A 22,563-nucleotide genomic window follows, 5' to 3' on the forward strand; every position below is an offset into this window, starting at 1 on the left:
TCTTTCGGTCGATGCGTCGTCGACTTTGGAAAGCAACCGTTTCGTGATGAGTGTGTGAGTGCTGACCACGTTTTGCGTCCATTGCTGCAATGGACGCGCTCTGACCCTCGTTGGCGTACAACAATTTGCCATACAATGAAACCACTGGAAGCGGCTCCAGTTCTGATGGAGAAGGCTTTTTGGATAGCGGAAGATAAAGTATTTATTGTGTTGTACCTTTTGACTATAGTTTTAAGATGTATTGTATAGTGACCAAGAATCCTCGGCTCTGTAAAGTTAATTCGGTTGAGCCTTATCAAATAAATTAATAAACAATATTCATTAGACTGATGCAACATTTGACTTTTTCGCTCCACATTGCTTAAATGGTTTCAAATCGGGTCCTGATTAGCCTCCCAAAGTTACAACTCATTTGGTTGGAAACAGACTTCGTACAAGCCATTTGAAGTTTACTTGTAAATTAATATGGGAAATCTCAATTTTTTGTTCATTGCCTTCTAGTCTTTTTCCATATTAAGCTGCGAAACAGTTCGATAGCTATTCTTATAGAAAATATTCTCAGCTACAACTTTGCTCAAGATCGTTTCTATGTAAAACGAGGCATGAAAAAGTTATTAATTATTTAAAGATTGGTAAACTTATGACATGATCAAGCAGCTGCTCTGTAGGCAACACTGTATTTTGCAGTGTGACATAGTAGCCATGATTTTTGTGTCCTATTCAGCGCCCCAGAAACACCAATGTTGCCTGCTGAGCAGTTGATTGAGCATGATCATAAGACATCAGCGCATTGAACCATTGATAACTTTCGATCCTTGCATTTAATCAGAAAGTGGTCTTGAGCAAAGTTGTAGCTGGGAAAATTTCTTTTGAAAGCAGATCGATATGGTGAACTATTAGATAGACATGAACAACAATCTTGGTTTTACCATAGTAATTCTCATACAAACTTCAAATGGTTGGTGCCATCTCAGTTTCTCACCAAATGGGTTCAAATTTTGAGAGGTTAGTCAGAATCCGATTTGGAATCGTATAAGTACTGTGGAGCGAAAATTTTAAATTTTGCATCACTCTAATATTCATACAGTAGTTTCATTTCATCGAAACAAGAAATTGTCTGTGAAAAAATGTTGTGCACTTACAATCAAAATCCAGAGGTGTCCCACCGATGGATCGCTAAAAAGCTTGGAATTGCAAATACAACTGTGTCTCGTGTGACAAGAACCTTCAAAGAGCGTCTAAGTGTCCGAAGGAAGGAAAGGAGTCGTCGTAGAAGTGGTCCAATGAACAGTAAAATAGCCAGAAAAATGTTCGAACAGTTCAAGAACCGTCCAAACATGTCAATTCGAGATGTCGCTAAAAAGTCTAAGGTGTCAGTTGGTTTTGTGCAGAAAACCATGAACCGTGCTGAGTTACATGTTTACAAGGTGCAAAAGCCCCAAACTGGAATGAAAAGCAAAACATCACTGCGAAAACCCACGCCCGGAAACTTTACACGAAGTTGCTCACCAAATCGTGCTGCATCATGATGTATGACGAAACTTACGTTAAGGTCGACTTCTGTCAATTTCCTGGACAAGAATATTTCGTTGCTAAGTCTAAGTTCGATGTTCCGGAAGATGTTCTAAAGAAGAAATTATCGAAATTTGCAAAGAAGTTCGGGCAGGCGATAAGCGAATGTGGTGAAATAAGCCCTCCCTTCATCACTTTCGGAACAATCGACGGGGCGATTGACACGGAAGAGTGCCTTAAGAAGCGTCTCTTGCCATTCATAAGGAAGTACAATGGATCAACTCAGTTTTGGCCTGATCTAGCATCCTTCCACTACGTTCGAAACGTGTTGGAGTTGTACCGACACTGAGCCAACGGAGATAATTTTCTGCCAAAAGATATGAACCCACCAAATTCACCATAACTTCACCCAATTGAAAAATTATGGGCGATTAGTAAAACGGATCTTCGCAACCATCCCAAAACTATTAAAACAGTGCTAGAATTGAAGAAAATTTGGGTAAAAACAACAAAGACACTGGGAAAATCAGTTGCAAAAATTTTAGGATAATTATTTTTTTGATTTTTAAATGCCATGGTTTCTTGGGATACTCCCAGCAACTATAAATAATGTAATAGAAATAAATTCAAGCAAAATCTTTGCTAGATTGTTCAAGAATACAAAGATAAACGTAGAGTCAATTACAAGAATTGTACGGAGGGAACTTCTAAAAAGTTCTGCATAGAATTCCGATTTTCATGGAGAAAATTTCTAGGGAATACTGAACAGAATCTAGGTCTTGGTATTGGTCTAAGAAAACTGTTCAAGGCTGTGGGGTGAAATTGAAAATTCTAAGAGAAATATTCAATAAACCAATGTTTGAATATTTATTTACATAAATTAAATGTAAAAATTACAATCAATTTCTTAATTAATTTCTATATGTTCCTGGTTGTTTTCGATTCCAGTTCACTCTAACCACCTTACTATACCTTATTCTCATTTGAGAGTGTAGGTTCGTTTCCTATCGAGCTTAAAAAATCTCATCACATACCTTTAATGATGATAGAATGATAAAGCCCTTATAGCTACAGATTTTAATACTATTAGTTTGTGAATTTTGTATTATGTAGAAATTTATGTCTACATTCACATCATTATGTGCTTAATTACGGAATGCGGTATGTGAAAAAGGCTGCCCACTGAATCCTGCTAGTCAGTTGATGCCTATTGAAATTGAACTAGATGCATTGAAACCATTAAACAGCAATATAGCTTTAAGAAATTTTGCGGGAACCCAGCTCAAGGCATAATGCAGAATTGAAAATAGCAAAGAAGTTTTTGGTGTAGACGAAAAACTTACGCTGGATGCTTAAATCTAACCTTATCTAATCTAATCTAATTCAAACACAGCCAGCACGAAGAAGCACTTTGGAAAATGATTAAGTTAGATAATGCTTAATCATTTTTATGATTCGCTTGAAGTGATTCGAGTTTTAATAAATAAATTCAAATCAAGAGGTGGGACACCTTGACTGAATATATCGAAGTATATTTTGATGTTTTCATTTTCTCGATTTAGTCTTTAAAGCAAAAGTATCCGTAGAACAAACATTTTTTAACACAGAAAGATCTATCTTGAAAGGTTTGAAAATACTTAAATATTTTCGATGATATTTAAAAATATATGATTATATTTTTAAATAAATCAAAGGTGTCCTGCCACTTAATCCAAACATCGATGCATTTCTTGAATATACAGGGGTGGAACAATGCGTGGGCGTATTGTAATTCGGTTAAAAATGATCAACAGCGTAAAAATGATACTTGCGTCTTCAGATGTCCAGTAAAAACATTTCGTTAATAGATATCGATAGAAATCTTGATAGTATTTGATCAAGAAATTATTGTTTTGATGAGAAACTCATCAACAACAACAACAACAACAAAAGTGCATACATTTGAATTTTATTATACTGGCATTTACTGCATACAATATCATCATTCAAATAAACTGGAATGGATGTTGTCATTAGCTTGCCAGTGAATGTTTTTCTTAACTTATTGTCACTGAAGTCAAAGTTTAAAAAAAAATACGAATAACAGGTTTTCATTGCTAAGAAATGTATTTATAACGATTTCGAAGAAATTTCCTCCATCTAGGCAAGCAGTATGCGCCACAGGTAGGGGTAAAATTAGCCGCCTCGTAAGCGTTATGCTTTTCTCGAGATGTTATGTAGGAGGCATTCATTTATGTGGTATCCGTTCTTTTTTTTTATTGCGGTAAGTATACATTTAGATTGCATTTAGAACACTTTGAGAAGGTTCCCACTACCTGTTTTACGTAACTGATAACATTATTTAAACGGCAATGGCTGTTTAAAGTTACCAAGCAACACAGCACATATTGCCCCACCCTTAAACTTAGAACTTGTTATCGAAAAACATTCTGTTTTCACAAAGATCACGAAGCTGGTAATGTAGCAAGTTCTTTCCTTTATTTAACGTCGGTCTCTGTTTCGAAATTTAGTGCCAATCACCGAGTATATCTATATATTTTCCGGTACCATGGAGTCACCAAAGTAAAAGTGAAAGCAGAGCTGAAAAATGGAGCACATGCAATACGACAATGGAGTGATGCTCGTTAAGAAAATACCGGGAGACACTCTCCATTTCCTGCATTGGTGTTACAGTTTTACCAGACGCAACATACGGGTTTATAAGATCATCAGACAAAGAAAATTAACGTCGCAATGTCGTAGAACATGGGAGACTTTCGGGAAACTAGTAGCTACCACATCGATTGAAAAATTAATGTAAATTTCTGCGAGTTATAGTGCACACAAAATTAATGCTGCATTTGGCGTAAATTTACACGATATTTCGTGTAAATTTAAGCGCAATATCACTTAAATTAGCAATATTGTATGCAAGCTTGTAAACCATTTCGTTGTTTATGACAACTGTAGCTCAATATTAAACGAGGGGAGATTTTACGCGGTAGTTAAAATTCAGAATTTTTCTCTGTGTAGCAGTAATGCAGAGTAGGACAATGAGTTCATAAATGGACACGGAAATCGGACAGAAGAGTCATAAAACAGCGAAAGTTGGTGAGTTCGTTTCAAATGTATAGTTTTTATTATTGCTCATATATACAGTGTATCTTAAAATTGAGCTGAATGGGCAATTTTTTGAAAGACTGTGAGTAGCAGTGTCTGTTTTTATCATTTACCATCTCAAGCAAGGAGTACCCAAGTAACCACGAAGCTGTATATAGATACATTAATTTTGCTCTATAGTATAGTATAAGATACATGATATAAAGCAGTTTCATCTTACATGTGCAATTAATGCAGTTTTAAAGTCGAAAAGGGCCCTACTACTGTCAAATTAAAGTAACATCTGCAAGCCTCTTGCCAGCCATTGCTAATGTGTTATTGCTGCATGTGCCATTAACATGCTTTTGATCAAGTATAGCTAGTGCATATGCTGTATATAAATCCTAAAACATGTATACTTAGGGCAAGATTACTTTTTCAAAAGCTGAATTTCTGTTTCGCTTGCAATGTTTTATTGCATTATGAAAAGTAAATATAGAGCTTGAAATAAAAAATAAATAAAAAATAATGTGTTTTTACATTAGTTATAATTATTATTACGTTAGCCGTACAATGTTCTATAGATTTTATCTCATTCATATTAATTATGTATGAATCTAAATGAGGAATATATCAACGTTATTTTATTATGTACAAATTAGTTTTACCTTAATCGGGACTCGAACCAAGATTTCTGACGATAGGACGATGAATGCCGGGCGCGATGATGATCTGAACTGTAAATGCAATGGAATTTCACCTGGCAAATGCATCATTTAAAAGAAGCATTACTTCTCCAATACAATAATGCAATATTAATGCCACGTCCGGCAATGTGAATTTGTCGCCTCTATCTTTCTCCCGTTGTTCTTATGTAACGAAAAGTTTGACGTCACTCATCATTGCATAAGAACAGCGGGAGAATAATAAAGACAACAAACTCACATTGCCGCACCTGTTATTCATAACATTGATGTGATACGCAGAACGCGAAGCATCTGTCATTTTTTCTGCCGCTCTGGTCAGAGCGCCGGTTTGCATTGTTAAGTCAAATGTAATTGTTAGCACTTATCGTCAGAAAAATAGTTTTGGTCAAACAAGTAAGTTTAGTAACATTTTTGTATACACGAATAATGTTTCTTTCATTTTAGGCAATGAAACGGCAGCACAGCAACTCCAATAAAAAGGCCGTGGTTCAGCCCGAGGTTCGGCCAAATAATGTGAAATCGTGTGCTAAAGCGGCTAAAATGAAACCCGCTGCTGAAAACTACAACGCCAGGGAGACTGGGAATGAAGATTCTTCGTCTAAAAGGCAGCACAGCCCTCTGAAGCCCAAAAATCTCAATGAAAAAGCTGCAGTTCATCCAAACGCAGCGCAATTGTTTAAAATTGCAAAAACAAAGCTGCAGTGAAAGCGAAGGTCGTGGAGAATGCACCTGAAGATTCTGGATCGGAAGGGCAGCTAAGCTCATCTGCTTCTGAAGGTGAAAGTGCTGTGAAAATACCAAAGCCTGAATTTCCAGATCCAGTAAGTAGCAGCAGCAGCTTGAGCTCCAACTACCAAGCTTTTGGGCCGGCATCATCGATCGAGCATAGGCTAGAAATTATGGAGAACAAGATGGACGACATGGGAAGGCAACAGGAAAATGTTTGCTTCTTCTTGCACAAGCAAATGCCAAAATCGATTCCCTTTCATCGGCATTGGAGAGAAAGCAAACCGGAGAGGAACCTGAAAAATCACTCGAGTTGACGTTGACGCTGAACCCGGTCAAAAGTTTGGAAGACTTGGAAGCCTCTGAGGAGCTATGCAAGGACGATTGCTATGTCGAAAAAGTGGTTCGTTCGATGGGACAAATTCACGGAACAAACCGCTTCAAAAACGATGGAGGTACCGTTTGTCTGCAAATGATCGATTATTTTGTTGATAGGAGATTTTTCCGCCACTGTTCCTGGACTGGCATAAGCAAAACGTTTGATGAGAACCAACAGTTGGTGCGAAAAATTGCATTTTCCAAATATAACAGGTACATAAACCTTTTCTACAGGGTTATTCGTAATTCAGATGAGGATGTCACTAAGAATGACTGTAATAAGTTTCTGAAACAGTGCCTAAGAAATTCAAAACTACGTTTGGATGATACTAAGATGCTGATATTGCCGGCAGCCAGGAACAGACGCAAAGCTCTCCCCAACCATTCTGAGCACAAAGTTGAATACCTCGATGAGGTAATCGACCAAGGACAACTACGAGGGCCAGAGATGAACGAGAGTATGAACGAGTTGATCATCGAAGATCCAGTTTTTCCTGAATTGGAAAATTATTAAGATTGTACTGTATAGCCTTCGAGGGGTTTTGATTAAATGAGGATTCAGCAAGACATTATCAGGATTTGAACTGCTATCATTTTTTCTAAGTTATTCAGGTTAAAGATGAATTGATAAACAAAAGGTTAAATAAATGGCAGGTAAAAAGCCAATTACCAGATGCACTTTACATTATTTTACAATACAGAATTTTGAAAAGAAAAGGACTCAGGATAATGGGAAGTACAGTCAACTCTCCCTAACTCGATATTGAAGGGACCATCGAGTTAGGCAAGATATCGAGTTACCGAGGTAAATTTTGGGAATTTGTAAGTCGTTTATGGTAAACCTTTAGGTGATAGAAGTGATGCTACTGAATGATGTAGGGGAAAAGTGAGTAAGCTCACCATATGGGGCAACGTATCATATCACATTTCCCCTATTTAGTTTTCGTATAAGGGTTTAAGTTAAGATATTAGGGGCTATTCATAAACTACGCAGACATTAATTGCACGTTAATGGTATATTTATAGCATATCTTCTGATTCATGGAACCTGATGTTTTACATTTCTATGTCTATGATGGAAGTGTATGGATTAATGGTAAAAATACTGTTTTATCGGCAATAGTCACAACTACAAACTTGCACAATACACTGCTTATCGAATAGAGCTGTTGATTTTTGAAAGTAAGGTTATCGTCAGTTTTGAATACGTTCATACAAACAGAATCTAAAGGATCGTCGAAAAGATGAGTTTTTGGTCTAATCATTTCCTTGCCATAAATGCCCTCAACATTAGCGAAATCCATAGCGACTATTTCTTGCTCCTTAGTTAAAAACCACTTATCAGCGAAGTTAGATCGTAATGTACAATATGGGTTTGGAAAAACTTTCAAATATTTAGATTCATCAATTTTGGACGGTTCTTTGAATGATGGAAAATACTGACTAACGGAAGATATTATAGAATAATGACTATCTTTTTCCGCCATTCGATTGATAATTTGAGATAGAGGAAGCTTTCCAGATCGATTCATATTTTTAATTTGATACAAATTATTTTCAAAAGGGTAAGTAGAAATAGATGGAAGAGAACCTTTGTTTTCAACTTCTTCAACCACATGTAATAAATTATGAATATTACTCGTTACGGATCCAAAACATTCATAATAATTCGTAACGAAATCAATGAATAAAATTTTTGCCACTGGTAGGAAGCGTCGGTAGTAATCAGTAGTGCAGATCATGGTAGCACAAAAAGTAAAGTTTTTATATTGCTTTTCGTCCAAAAATTGTCTTAGAACGACTATACCTATATCATTTAGGAATGAACCGTACTCCGAACCTTTCCAGTGGTTTATGTGGTTTATTCCACGAACTGAGCGGTGGATTTCCATCGGTAATTTAACGTGTGCCAACAAATCCGAAATTTTCTCTATGGTTTCTCCAGACCATTTGACGAAATTACTATGGCCATCTTTGTAAGTTAAAAGTAGTTTTTTTCATCACTCCCAGATGGAGTAGGTGAAGACAGTCAGACACTATGAAATCCTGTATCATATCGATGGGTAACTTCAAAAAAGGAGTTTCAATAGGGATTCTAACTATTTTTTTATCTTGTCCTATTTTATAGTCCTGGTGGTGCTTGCCGTGTAGTTTGTTACGAAAATCACGATCAGTTCTACAATTAGCATTCATTTTGAGAGAAAATTGTAGTTCGCAACACTTTCGAATGTACGCCAACTGAACAGCACTTCATACATCCATGGAAGGAATTAAAGTTAGCAACACCTGCATAGAAAAACTTTATAAAATACTTAGTTTGAGCAATAAATAAATAGCAATTACCTTTTACAAAGGCCCTTGCAGGGGAAATCACATATTAAAGCACCAATTTTGACAACCAACGTATGATTATTTATGACTAATCCATTTTCTATGATTGGGACAAGTTCTTCCACGAATGGATCCAAAAATTGTTCAACTTTTTTTTTGGTTTGTTGTTTCCATGAAAAATTCCTGCTATCATGGGTGGAATGTCAGGCCTCTCAGATATGTTAAAAAGAATTGGCCACACCTGTGCAGTCCCGTTGTTGAATAAAGGAAGCCCGTCAATATTGATATTGGTCGATGCTGTACAGAAGAGATGAACTAGCCTTAGGCTAAAAATCTCTCTAACAAAGGAAAAAAAAAAAAAAAGATGCTGTACATGATGCTGTCATATTACCATAGTTTAAACGCAAGCAATGTTCTAAAATTTGAAAGAAGATATGAGTTATGCTTTTATATACATAAAGGTGCATGGATCATACCTCTGATGCCAGTAGTGGCCACCATCAATCGCATGAATAACAGGCTTGGAACGTGGAGTTTTTAGAAGTTTTCTCGGATCAACAGGCAATTGCGGATGGTGTTCGATCAGCTTCTGGATAAAGGTTTCAAAGCTCGATGCGGAATTCTATATTCTATGCCCCAATTCCTTAAAAACGTCTCAAGATCCGTCTCAAGTTCCGGCTCTTTGTAATCCTCATCATCAGCTGTTGCAATAATATCAAACACTTGATCAAACATGTTGTTTTGACTAACTAACTCCAATGAATGGTTAAGAATGGGATCATTGTATCCCATGTTCCCTTCGGATTCACTGTGATGCGATTCCTGTTCGTCCGCTGGTTTCCACTCATTTCGGCCAGCAGTTGAAAATAACAATTCTGGTTGCGTCAAAAGTTCATCACTGCGTCTTTGTATATTAATCTTACTGCTACACCTGTCAGATACTGTAGCTCGGATTTTGTTTCGAGAATTGGTTTCAGGTACTATTAAACGATATTTATTCACTCTCACTTTTCAAAAGGTTTCTCCACTTTTTTCCTGATGAATCCACGTTCGGTCTCTTGTTATGGTAAAAAATTGGAAACGAAGAAGTGTTTACAAACAGACGAGATGATGAAAGTTAATAGGGTCGGAGACGAGCCAGCCAACGGCTGAAAGTCTCCTTAATAAAGATATAAAAAAAAAAATTAAAGTTTATAAAGTGCAACAATTACTTGCCATTTTTCTAGCAATGAAGCATTTGTTAAGACAGTGCAATAACGCATTAATAAATGATTGTAAATGCACATTTAATGTTCAGATGATTGTTGAAATAAAGTAATGCATCGTTGCATAAACGATGTTGCTGTAATGCTTCATCGCATGGGAATTGTTGATAAAGGGTGATATTGCATTACGATTTTTGATACTCACTCGAATTAGTGCTATGATATAATGCTTGTGGTTACTTGGGTAGCGCTTCAGTCCAGTGTAGATGAATTGCATTCGTTTTGAATATCTTCGCTGTGAAGTATGAGCGAAACGAACAAATGAGTTTATTATGCATCAACGGATACTGCTTGATTATCCAGCCCAAAATTGTCAAAATCAGTGATCCTCAAAAGCGCAACTTTGGGCGAAATGATTATTTTGAATATAGTCGACTCAAGACCCTAAAACCTAGATATTATAATCAATTTAGCATGAGGCAATAATGTGCAACTATATTCGTGTAATATGAAAATAATCATTTTGCATCTGATACTCAAATTCATCCCCTCCAAGATGAAGATGAATATCGATTTTGACAACAACACAGGCGATAATAAACATCCAGCCACGAATGAACAAAAATAAATGTTTTTTAGGAAATATTTTTTTTTTCTTAAATAGCTCTAACTTCATACACACTCAGCCCAATTTTTTTTTTCCTTTGGTTTGTTTTTTCCGTCGATCTTGTTTTCCGTGCTGAGCACCAATGCTACCGACGTGCCAGGAAGGCAGCTCCCACCCCTGGACCCTACCTATCGACCCATAAACTCATGAACCGGGGACCAACGGCTTTACTTCCCATCCGAAGGAAGGCGTGATCAGAGGTGTTATGCCTCAGAACATCCCGGCGGCGCCGACTGGGATTGAACCCAGGCCTGCTGGGGTGAGAGGTAATCACGCTTACCACTAAACCACCGGTAAGCCCAATTTTGAGATACACTGTATAGAGGAGGGGGAGATTGGGAGCACCAACTCCCTGTTGATAAATTTTCGCGGATAAAGAGCGGGCTCTTCTCCCCACTCTTTGGGGCATTTTCCTGCTTGGGGACTCGTCTTTTTCACCAATTGTACGATCATGCTGGAAGAAGATTCTTTATTGTCCCGTAGATGCATATAGGTAACTGCCTATCGATCCACCCAATCCGTTTTTGGCCCTTCAAACAGCGACATGTTAAGGATAATCAGAGGTTATTTAGCTTGATTAAGTCAAACAGAGAAGAGAGCCCACTGCTATCGGTCCTAGTTTCCGTGCTACAATGGGTGGTAGACCACTATCATGTACTATCATGCATCATGAAAAACTCGTCAATGCAATCATTGGAGTCTCATGATGAAATGTTTTCAAGATTTCTCTTGATTTCTTTTACCAAAATTTTTCAAAGTGACAACTAAAAACGTTACTTATAATGATCAATTTCACACCCGTGATCAATTCTCCCCGGATTACGGTGCCATAATATAGGGGCAAAGATTTTAGATATTAATTAAAATGTCTTGCATTTTCAGCTATCCTGTAAAATATTTTCGGTGAAAGATATCAAGAGAAATTTTTCCATCAAGGGATCGAAAAAGTATATTTTGGTGCATAAATATCTGTTTTACTTTCCTGGCGTACAACACCTTACAATATTATCATTCAAACAAATGATTATTGAGCTGCAACGGCTGTTGTCATTAACTTATAAGTACCGAATTTACTGACCTAAGAGTGACTGACTTTCAAATCTTTAGCATATAACAAAAAAAAAAAGGTTTCCAATATGAGCAGTTATAGGCAAAATAGCGAAAAAAAAATAGGGATATCAATGTATAAATAGTTAGTTAAAATAATCCAATTTTTCAGGCAAGCTGCTCAGCAAAGTTGCTTCAAATAAATAGTTCTTCAAATTTGTCAAAGTAGGGGGAAGAGTCTTAGTGACGTCATTCTAAGATTTAACTTTTCGAAAACATTTCATACGTGCATATTAATAGTGCAAAATAAAACACCTTACCAAATGACCTTTCAAAATCGATTAAATATTGTTTAGTCTAAAATCGGCGCAATTCATATTTTGCCACCATAAATTATTGATGGTCAGAACCGCTTTGTTTAAAATTGTGACATGCATATCGAAAAAAAAAAACCAATCAAGCATGAATTGCACTTTTGCACTCTGCCCAAAGCGATGACCGCAACCAAGTTGATAGAGCGAAAATTGATACACTGCAAAATGCCAACGAGTTCACTGTATTTTTCATATTAAGGCAACAAATTACCGTAGCCCCTCCACGCGGGACGACAGTGTACCTGCTTTTCGTCCATTTTGCCTGTAATATACGTACTGCAAATTGGCACACAAAAAGCTGACATCAAAGTTTAGGCCGCTACCGATGTTCGTTGCCCCGCCACTGCCCATAACGCTCAGATTACGGCCCGAATGTGAACGACTATTGGACGTGGCACGAAAACATCACGTTGGTTGTGCCACGGAACGGTTTCCTAGGAGGGCCAAATGCCTTGTCCCAGACGAAAATGGTGTTGTGCAATAATGATCGTCATTATTATTATTGTTATGATATCGCTTTTCATTTAGTTTGGTGCCCCGCCAGTCCCCTTGCCATCATTATCATCATTATTTGCACTCTGTGTCGTTGCTATTTTATGTAGTGTGATAATTATGTGTTTTTCTTTGTATCCCGTATATGTTTCAGTGTTCCTATAAAAGAATCAACAGTCCTGATGAAATTCCGAGAACTACTCAAATTGACATTATGCGCATCGTAACTGCAATTACTATTACGTGAAATGAAAACACAAATTTATGGCAAACACTGCACTGCATGGAGAGGTTTCATTAGAAAACTTTTCGCAATATGCTATAACTAGCTTTTTCATGGTATCACAGCATCTATTCATGATTCTATTTTAGGTCATTCGGTAAAGCTTCCCACTCCCACGGACATCCAGGTTAAATTAATCAATGAACTGAAGCTGATAAAATTTCAACATCAACCGTTGAAGTATGATATATTTTAAACGACGCTGTAACCTATAAAGTGACTTTAGAAATTTAACCATCTGTAAAACAGTTTTGGTTTGCACAATCAGTAATGCTGTGCTTTTGTTGTGTTAAATAATGAAAAGAGTGGTACGTGGTTAGCCAATTAAATTCATCGCGTAAAATCTACCTCGTGTAATTTAAGTTAAACTTGGCAAGCACCCGTCGAAAATTTGAAAAGCATGCTTTGAATCAATTTTACAAGTCAAGATTTGAATGAACCTTGCAATTTGTCAATCTCAGCGTGTATGATTCGCTTCATGGATCATGCGGATCCAATCAAAGCACAATTTGATGAAACACGATATCCTTTCCAAAACCTTTTATTTTAAGCATATAGTGTCCTTTATGAATGAATCACTGTAGGGGGTAAAATTAAATGATACACACCATAAAGGTATCTTTATAAAAATGTAATGCCTTGTTCAGACTACAGAGTTATAACATGTTATAACAGTTGTCAAATAATTGCAACACAGAAACCTCCATCAAGATAGCGCTATAACATGTTATAACTCTGTAGTCTGAACGTACTTTAAGATTCTGCATTCTGAACTATAAATCAATACTTTCAATGTTTGAAGACACTTTTTCACGCAGGTGTTGATGCAAAAACATAAGGTATGGAGACCGACGTTAAATAAAGCAAAGAAGAGCTTGCTCCGGTATAACTGATTTTTTTTCAAGTAATATTGTTCTGCTGGATACACCATGCTGTTAAATTAAATAAATTGCAAACCGATGCAATTATCAAAATTTAATAATTCTCTTGCAAATCCAGATTACAAAAAAAATTGTTAAATTTGTCACAATTGTTGGTGAACTCAATGTAAATCGAAAGAGCAGTGGAGTATAAGGGGTTATAATGCATCAGACACACTTGGCCCACCCTTATGTATGGGGATCAGGGGGTTGTGAAGTTCACTGAAACCGTTGCTGCATTTAAGGCCTGACTAAGTTCACTGGAAATTCAACGAATAGAACATTTTGAATATGTCATAAATGATATACGCCAGGCCAGAGTTGCGTGATTTTTTTTTTCAGCTTCTCGGTATCAAAGGGTTTAAAAAATCAGTCCTTATCGGTATTTACTGTTTTAATTAATTTTATGTAGGGGAAATGGATGTAATATTGGCCTAAATGTCCCTATTTTGGGCTTATACATAAATTCAGTAATCGACTAGATTTTCAATAGCGACCAAAAATATCTATAAGTACCGTCCCAATGACGCGTTTATCTAGATAAAATTGATAAATAGCTGATTTTTAGCGATGGGCCCAATCTTAGATCCATAGGCCAATATTAGAGCCATGTTCCCTATATATATTTCCGTTTTGAATGCGAAAATTTAAATCTTTTGAACTATGAACGAGAAAAATACTCTCCAGGAGAAGTCGAAAGACATTTCCAGGGAATGTTTGAATAAGCTTCTAAAGGAAGTAGAAGGGAACAAGATAGACAGACCGAGTTCGATTGAAGAGGGAAAGAGATACTTTATTTGATCTCTCACGATCGTGACTAACAAAATCCGTTGAACTTCCATTTCCGGTAATCATGCCTTGGGACTTTTCACAGGAAAATCAATAATCGCCTCTTCCACTTTGATCCTAACTGTGATAGAAGAAGGGCGCGATTCTATAGAGTGTTCCGCGGTGTGACCAAAGAAGAATAGTAAGATGAAACTGTCGGAAGAAAAACTTTCTATTGTAGTGTCCTCTTTCATGCTTTCATCCAATGAATACCCCCCGTATGCAAGGTAATTTTGTGGATTTGCTGCCCCTCGGTAGAGATGAAATTTTGCGCTCTTTTTTTTTTATCAAAACAATCACACCAAAATCAGAGACAGGCTTGCAATTGCTCATTATAGCTAAAATGCTATTTTTCGGTATTATGAAACAATGGGATACTATAATGATAATTTGTATATGTAAGATGCAAGAAGAGGTGGTAAAGTATGTATATGACATATACAATTTGTCAATTTTGCTTTCAGAAGGTCACAACTAGCGATTTTATGATCGCTGATTGCTCGCTCATCGCGTTGCTCATCGTTACAGCTAATCGCTAGTTGTGACCTTCTGAAAGCAAAATCGACAAATTTTATATGTCATATACAAACTTTACCACCTCTTCTTGCATCTTACAAATAAAAATTATCATTATAGTATCCCATTGTTTCATAATACCGAAAAATAGCATTTTAGCTGTAATGAGCAATTGCAAGCCTGATCAGAGATGTCCCATTTTATAATTACTCGATTAAAACCTAATCGATTATTTTTTGTTCGCTGTGCTGTAATTTTTCCACCAATGAGAGTGCAGCACATGTTTGAAACGATCGGTGATGATCCTCTGGAGAAGTTAGTGCTTATATCGGCATGATATAACCGATTACAAATATTTTATTTTTCGGTTCGTTAATCGATTAATCGATTATTCGAATGAAAATCGGCCATCACTAGATGAATGTGCAAGGTAAAACCTGTCTACGAAATTTATGTGTGCCGATAATATGTTAATTGTGTCGTTTGCACGGTCAACGACTTTCCGCGTGTTCGTTTTCTTTGGTGCTCAACAGCCAACAAAGCGACCATTCATCGCCGACTTTCATTGCTTTTCAGCTACTTTGCAACTAAATCTCAACTAAAATGACAAGATTTGATCATTTAAACAAGGTTGAACATGTTTTGAAATTATTTTCAAATTCAATAGCCTTTAAAATGAAGGACAAAGTTTTACCGAACGTTAAGTTGTTCTTGTTTTGGTAAAATTTACCGAACACGAAAACAAAACCATAGTGTGTAGTGCTGCCTCAAATGGCCTCGCACCGCGGCTTTGTTTCTCGTCGCCAACCCTGATCACGCTCGGGTATCAAAGCTTCCATTGCCTATCGGAAGGGAGTTGCCTGCGTTACCAAGGCATTCCGGCTAACGTCCAGCAAGCCACCATCCGCTGACTGAGTTCGGCAACCCGTCACCAAGACCGGTTCACGGCACCACGTGAAATCTCAAGCGCAGTAGGAGGACACCAGCCGTCGTTGCAACGACGGCATAAGCCAGCCAAAAGTCCGCAAAGCTCGCCAACGTAAGCTTTCAAATGTACTGTAAGTAGCGAACCCACACTTGCATGCACGGTCGTTAGCACGAACACCCAATGATAGCGTACTAGGCGAATAGTCGATCGACCGCACTAGTCAGATAGAGGGGAACAGAAGATAGGCCGGCCAAGACCAAGTTTGTAACTATGTAAATAAAAACCCTATAGGTAAAACCAAACTGAATAAATGTAGAATTTCCACTTACAAAGTAAATCAGTGTTCAGTGTTAGTAAGTTTTGATTGTTTCACGTTTCGTTCATCATGTTTAGTATTTTTTTCGTTGAATTGGTTGTGTTACTCGTCTTCTAAATCAAGCTCGAATTGATGAGTCAGAGGGATTGCTTTCTGTAATGATACCCCTGTTCGGATTGGTTTTCGGTATTGGAAGTTTTTAGGACTCATTAGTTAGGATCTTGGGATTTCGGTGGGTATACTCACTCTTTTCTTGAGTCACTCGGGTCTGTTGGTCTTGTTCCTGACACTGTTGACGAATTTTAGAGCTGGCTCATTTGGCCAGTATCTAGCCGGACATCGTGAAACACGACATCTGGTCCACTTCGGAGGTGGCGCTTAAGCCATCCGTTTATTTAATCAATCGGGAACAAACAACAGCACCGTAGCTGCCTCGGGGCCGCTATAAAATATCTTCAATCTCATATAAATACTACAGAGATTTCAGCAAATCTTAAGAAATTTAAATAAATTTACGTATAGGTATTAATCAACCAACATTTATTTCTCTTTTCTTGCCAACCAAAAATGAAATAAAACTAGTCAATTGAGCTGGCAATAATAGTTGGCCACAACTTTTACATGTGAGAAAAAGCAGGTTAAGCTAGATGTAATTGTCTAAAATAAAATATACAAATATATATTTAAATTATATTTACGGAAAATTTCGTACAGTCTTATACCCCGTTCACATTACAGCCTATATCACGTAATACAGGCTGTCTTGCAATGAGCACTCATACATTGGATTTCCAGTGAAAACTAGATGTATGAGTGCTCATTGCAAGACAGCGTATATCACGTGATATACGCTGTAATGTGAACGGGGTATTACGTCTTCCTGCTGGAATACTCCAAGGTTCGCGCTATTAAAATGGTGGATGAAAGCTGATATGCCGTATCTCGGCTAACAAGCGGTGCTGAACAGTGCGATACCACATTACCGAGATCATTGAAATCATTGTTTACGTTTGCGCTCAGCATCCATGCAGTGTTGCTGAATTTCGGAAAAAAATATGAAATAAGCCGAGATTTTAGTTAACAGTTAATTATGATGATGCCGTGTTGGCACGGTAATATGTATTTTCGTGCTTGCAAATAATTGTTAAGTGTGTGTGACTGTCAAATCACGTAGTTACAAACAGCTTAGCGTGCTCCTCAGCATTGTTTATTTTTTATTTTACATGAAATTTACAACACCCAGTTCAAAAAGTAGTGTAAATTTCTGTTAATACGATGCACATAAATGTGGCGTCATATACCATACAAGTTTACATTATAGATCGTGTAAATTCATGAGTCAATTAATGAAATATTCCTAATATTGTATGCAACCATCCATCTTTGTAAGCATCATTTCTTGCAAGTAGCGAGTTTACGTGTAATTAAGTTTACATTCAAGAATTTTTGCATGCATGGATGTGTACAACACCATTAAAATTCAGACTTTTTTTTCTTTGCACACATATTTTACGCATTGCTTCAATTCTTCTCAAAAAAGTTGAATATTTGAATGCACTAGGGAAGCATATGAAGACTAGTTTGAGTTATTGATGGGTATTTGACAGTATTTCCCATTTTTTTCTAAATCAGAAGTCGTCATCTTGGCTTTCAAAATTGCGTCGAATATCGATTTTCATTCTGATTTCAAAAAATATATATATATTGATGGGTATTGGACAGTATTTCCCACTTTCCTTAAACCGGAAGCCACTATCTTGGATTTCAAAATGACGTTGGTCATTGATTTCTGGCCTCTAGACGTCATTCCGTTTCCAAATAAACCCATATTGATGGGTATTTGACAGTATTTCCCACTTTTCTGAAATTAGGAAGCTGCTATCGATTTTCAGCCTCTAGACATTACTTTGATTCTAAAAATACCTATATTAATGGGTATTTGACTATTTTTCCCACTTTTTTTGAACCGGAAGCCGCCAGTTTGGATTTTAAAATGGCTTCGCATATCGATTTTCGATATCTAGACGTCACCGAGATCATAAAAATACCCATATTGATGGGTATTTGATAGTATTCTTTTTTTTCACTTTTCTTAAATCGGAACCTTGGATTTCAAATCTGCCATCTTGGATTTCAAATTTGCCACCGTGGATTTCAAAATTGTATCGTATATTGATTTCCAGTCTCTAGACATGACCCCGATTCCAAAAATACCTATATTGATGGGTATTTAATTTTTTTTCCCAGTTTTTATTACACCGGAAGCCATCGGCTTGGATTTCGAAATTGCGTCGGACATCGATTTCCGATCTCTAGACGTCAACCTGATTTTTAAAATACCCTATTGATGGGTATTTTACAGTATTTCTCAGTTTTTCTTATATCAGGAGCTGCCATCTTGGATTTAAAAATGGTGTCAGATATCGATTTCCGGCATCTAGACGTCATCCTGATCCATCCAAAAACACACATACACCATTTTGGGTTTCTTAATTGCGTTGGATATAGATTTTAAAACTCTAGACATCAATCCGATTCCAGAAATATCTATATTGATGGGTATTTAACAGTATTTCCCACTTTTTTCTGAAACCGGAAGCCACCATCTTGAATACTAAAATGGCTTTGACTATCGATTTTCGATCTCTAGACTTTATCCTGATTCCCATATTAATGAGTATAGATTTGATATCAAACATCCTTATTCTAATCATAAACTGTTCGGAGTCTGCCGCATACTATCTGGGTTTTTTTATCTAGTTCGTTTATTTGGAAGGCTCAATCGCGTTAGCTTTACGGAGCCGATAATTCATTGTTCACTGTGTGTAACAAAATTCACTTAATTCTATATCTAGTAGGAGTTGGGCCGATTACTCGCGGCTTACTCGAGGTTAGAAGGGTACATTTTCGAAGGATAGGATCAGGGGAGGAGCTTGGGGTAGGGTTTCGTTGTCTCATCAGAGCGTTGTCGCCAGTATGAACGGTAGTGCTGTTCTAGCTTCGTCAGGAGTTCGACCGGCTATGGTGGGTGACCAGTGGGCGACGATGAGACTCATCGAGACGGGGGGACAAGACAAACAAAAACTAATAAAGAGAGACAAAAGACAAAAGGAATTAAATTCTTATACTAGACATTTGAAGAAAAACATAAACGGACTGCATATAGCAGAGATCACGGGTTGCCAACACGTCTCTGATAGGAACATAGGGTTGTCTTCCTTGGGCCTCGAGGGTATTCAAAAGTCGCTCTCTGGCGGCGTCATTATCCGTACATTGCCAAACTGCGTGTTCGATGTCATCGTAACCGTTTCCACACCGACAGATGTTGCTGTCCACGAGGTTTATTCTATTGAGATGAGCATCTAGCGAGTAGTGGTTGGACATAAGTCTACTCATCACGCGAATGAAGTCACGACTTAAGCCCAAGCCTTTAAACCACGCTCTCGAAGAAACATTAGGAATAATTGAATGTAACCACCGTCCAAGATTTCCATTGTCCCAATCGGTTTGCCAACTCGAAAAGGTACTCTGACGCACTAAATGGTAAAATTCATCGTGTGAAATTTGCCTGTCATACAATTCGCCTTCCTGTGCGCCCACCTTTGCGAGAGAGTCCGCCTTCTCATTGCCTGGGATTGAGCAATGTGAGGGGACCCATACAAAGGTAATCATATATGATCTTTCGACCAGCACACACATCTGCTCCCTTACCTTTGAAAGGAAATAAGATGAGTGCCTACCTTGTTTCATCGACCGAATAGCCTCAATCGAACTGAGACTATCCGAGAAGATGAAGTAATGGTCTGCGGGCATGTTGGAAATCATCCCCAATGCGAAGTTGATTGCTGCCAGCTCAGCAACAAAAACGGAACAAGGTTCCTGAAGTTTGCGGAAGGCGCTAGAGTTTTCATTGAAGACACCGAAGCCAGTGGATCCATTGAGACGGGACCCGTCTGTAAAATATCTTTTCATGCAATTGACTTGTTGGTACTTTTCAGTAAAAATACGCGGAATAATAATAGGTCGAAGTTGATCGGGAATCCCATGAGTTGCTTGCTTCATGGTCAGATCATATTCAATTGAGGAACTGCGATTGGTGAAGTGAACACGGTCTGGAGTATAACAAGGAAGACACATATCTGATGATATGTAGTGGTGGTAGATTCTCATAAATCGAGATTGTGTGTTCAGCCCAAGAATTTCTTCAAAATTAGCAATTATAAGTGTGTTCGTCACTCCGCATTTGATTAGTATTCTGAGAGAGAGCTCCCAGAAACGGTTCTGGAGGGGTGTTACTCCTGCCAGAACCTCGAGACTCATGTTATGCGTTGAGTGCATACAGCCTAGAGCAATACGCAGACAACGATATTGAATTCGTTCCAATTTTATTAGGTGACTTTTTCTTGCCGAGAGAAAGCAGAAAGAGCCGTACTCTAGAACAGAGAGAATAGTTGTTTTATAAAGCGTTATGAGGTCTCCCGGATGAGCACCCCACCATGTGCCGCAAATTGAACGGAGAAAGTTGATCCTCTGCTGACATTTTTGCTTCAAATATGTAATATGGGCATTCCAAGTGCACTTTGAATCAAACCAGACCCCAAGGTACTTGAAAGACAATGATTGGGTAATGTTTCTGCCCAAAAGATTAAGCTGCATTTGGGCTGGGTACCGCTTTCGAGTAAACACTACCAGTTCAGTTTTCTGCGGCGAGAATTCGATCCCTAGATTCATAGCCCAAGAAGACAAGTTATCTAAGGAATTTTGCAATGGTCCTTGCAAGTCCACGGCATGTGGACCTCTTACGGAAACCACACCGTCATCTGCAAGTTGTCTTAGCGTGCATTGTTCTGCCATACTATCTGGGTTAAAAATAATGGATATTATCTATATCCACTTTTTTTCTATCCGGGTATTTTTGAAACGGATTCAATCCACAAAATTTTATCTCGGGATAAGGGATATTATCCAATTAAAGATTGGATAATGGATAATGAATAATAGAAAGGGATAATTTTGATGCCTGCAAGAGAGACCACACGCCCAAATTTGCCCAGTTGAGGCTCTGCCAAGGGCGAGTCCATTAAATATCCTAGAAAGGATTTAGGGATAACAAAACGTCTAAATAGGAAAACCCTATTATTCTCATAAAATCACAAACGCGATAGTCACTTAGAGAGCCGGTGAGAACTCATCCTTACCTAAAAACCTCTACGAAAGAGAATACGACAGTTTTGTTATTTGCTACTAGACGTCGTTCTGGAAAAGGACTACCCTCCCCAACATCCAAACACGAAATGATGTCGAATACATCCGGTAGGTTGACAAACCGGTGGGTGAACCGTGTCCACGTGGAGATCCCCTGAATCTCCCCGCACCAATTTAGTAACAGATCCGTCCACTTTAGGCCGGTTGACGATTGTCGTGGAAAATCCGTCCGTCGGGGAGAAGTTGCTGTGAACTATTTAACAAAACACGGCTACACCAGAACAGTGATCACAAGCTCGAGCACTGACATGGACATATAAAATTACCTGTAATTCGGTAGCTCGTCTTATCAAATGAGTTTGTCATCGATGAAGTAAGAATTGTCTTCACTGTCCACAATAGGGGTTCACGTGCCCCTCATTTGCCTCCCTGAAGTTACCCAAGATAATGAAATCTCAGATTGAAGCTGCTTCAAGCTTTGCTCAAAATGAATGGAAGTGGTCGTGATAAGACATGGTTTTTCGTACGTAAATGAAAAATTAATTACCTTTAAATAAGTTGAAATGTTAACTGTTCGTGTGCCGTAGGAATGGAAGCCTCACCTGGAAAAGGAAGAAAATGTAGATTAAGTACTATTGAAATCATGAATGGCCGCAAACTGAATCAAAAAACAAATAGGTATTACAGAAACATGAGCTGCTTACTGATCGATGATATGCGCCTTAAAAAATGTGAACATTTCCATACAAATATTTGTTCATCCTAATAGGATGAAAATTAAATGGCTTCGCATATCGATTTTCGATATCTAGACGTCACCGAGATCATAAAAATACCCATATTGATGGGTATTTGATAGTATTCTTTTTTTCACTTTTCTTAAATCGGAACCTTGGATTTCAAATCTGCCATCTTGGATTTCAAATTTGCCATCGTGGATTTCAAAATTGTATCGTATATTGATTTCCAGTCTCTAGACATGACCCCGATTCCAAAAATACCTATATTGATGGGTATTTAAATTTTTTTTTCCCAGTTTTTATTACACCG

The 22,563-nt window shown here is 37.7% G+C and overlaps 1 pseudogene; it reads left to right on the forward strand.

The window, feature by feature from the left end:
* The first annotated feature begins 5,999 nt into the window (after positions 1 to 5,999).
* Positions 6,000 to 6,915, forward strand: LOC135712150 (uncharacterized; annotated as a pseudogene).
* Positions 6,916 to 22,563: the final 15,648 nt, after the last annotated feature.

The sequence above is a fragment of the Ochlerotatus camptorhynchus genome, unplaced genomic scaffold (assembly GCF_037179485.1).
Source record: "Ochlerotatus camptorhynchus isolate MF236.1 unplaced genomic scaffold, CSIRO-AGI_Acam_v1.1 ptg000458l, whole genome shotgun sequence".
Taxonomy (NCBI): Eukaryota; Metazoa; Arthropoda; class Insecta; order Diptera; family Culicidae; genus Ochlerotatus; species Ochlerotatus camptorhynchus.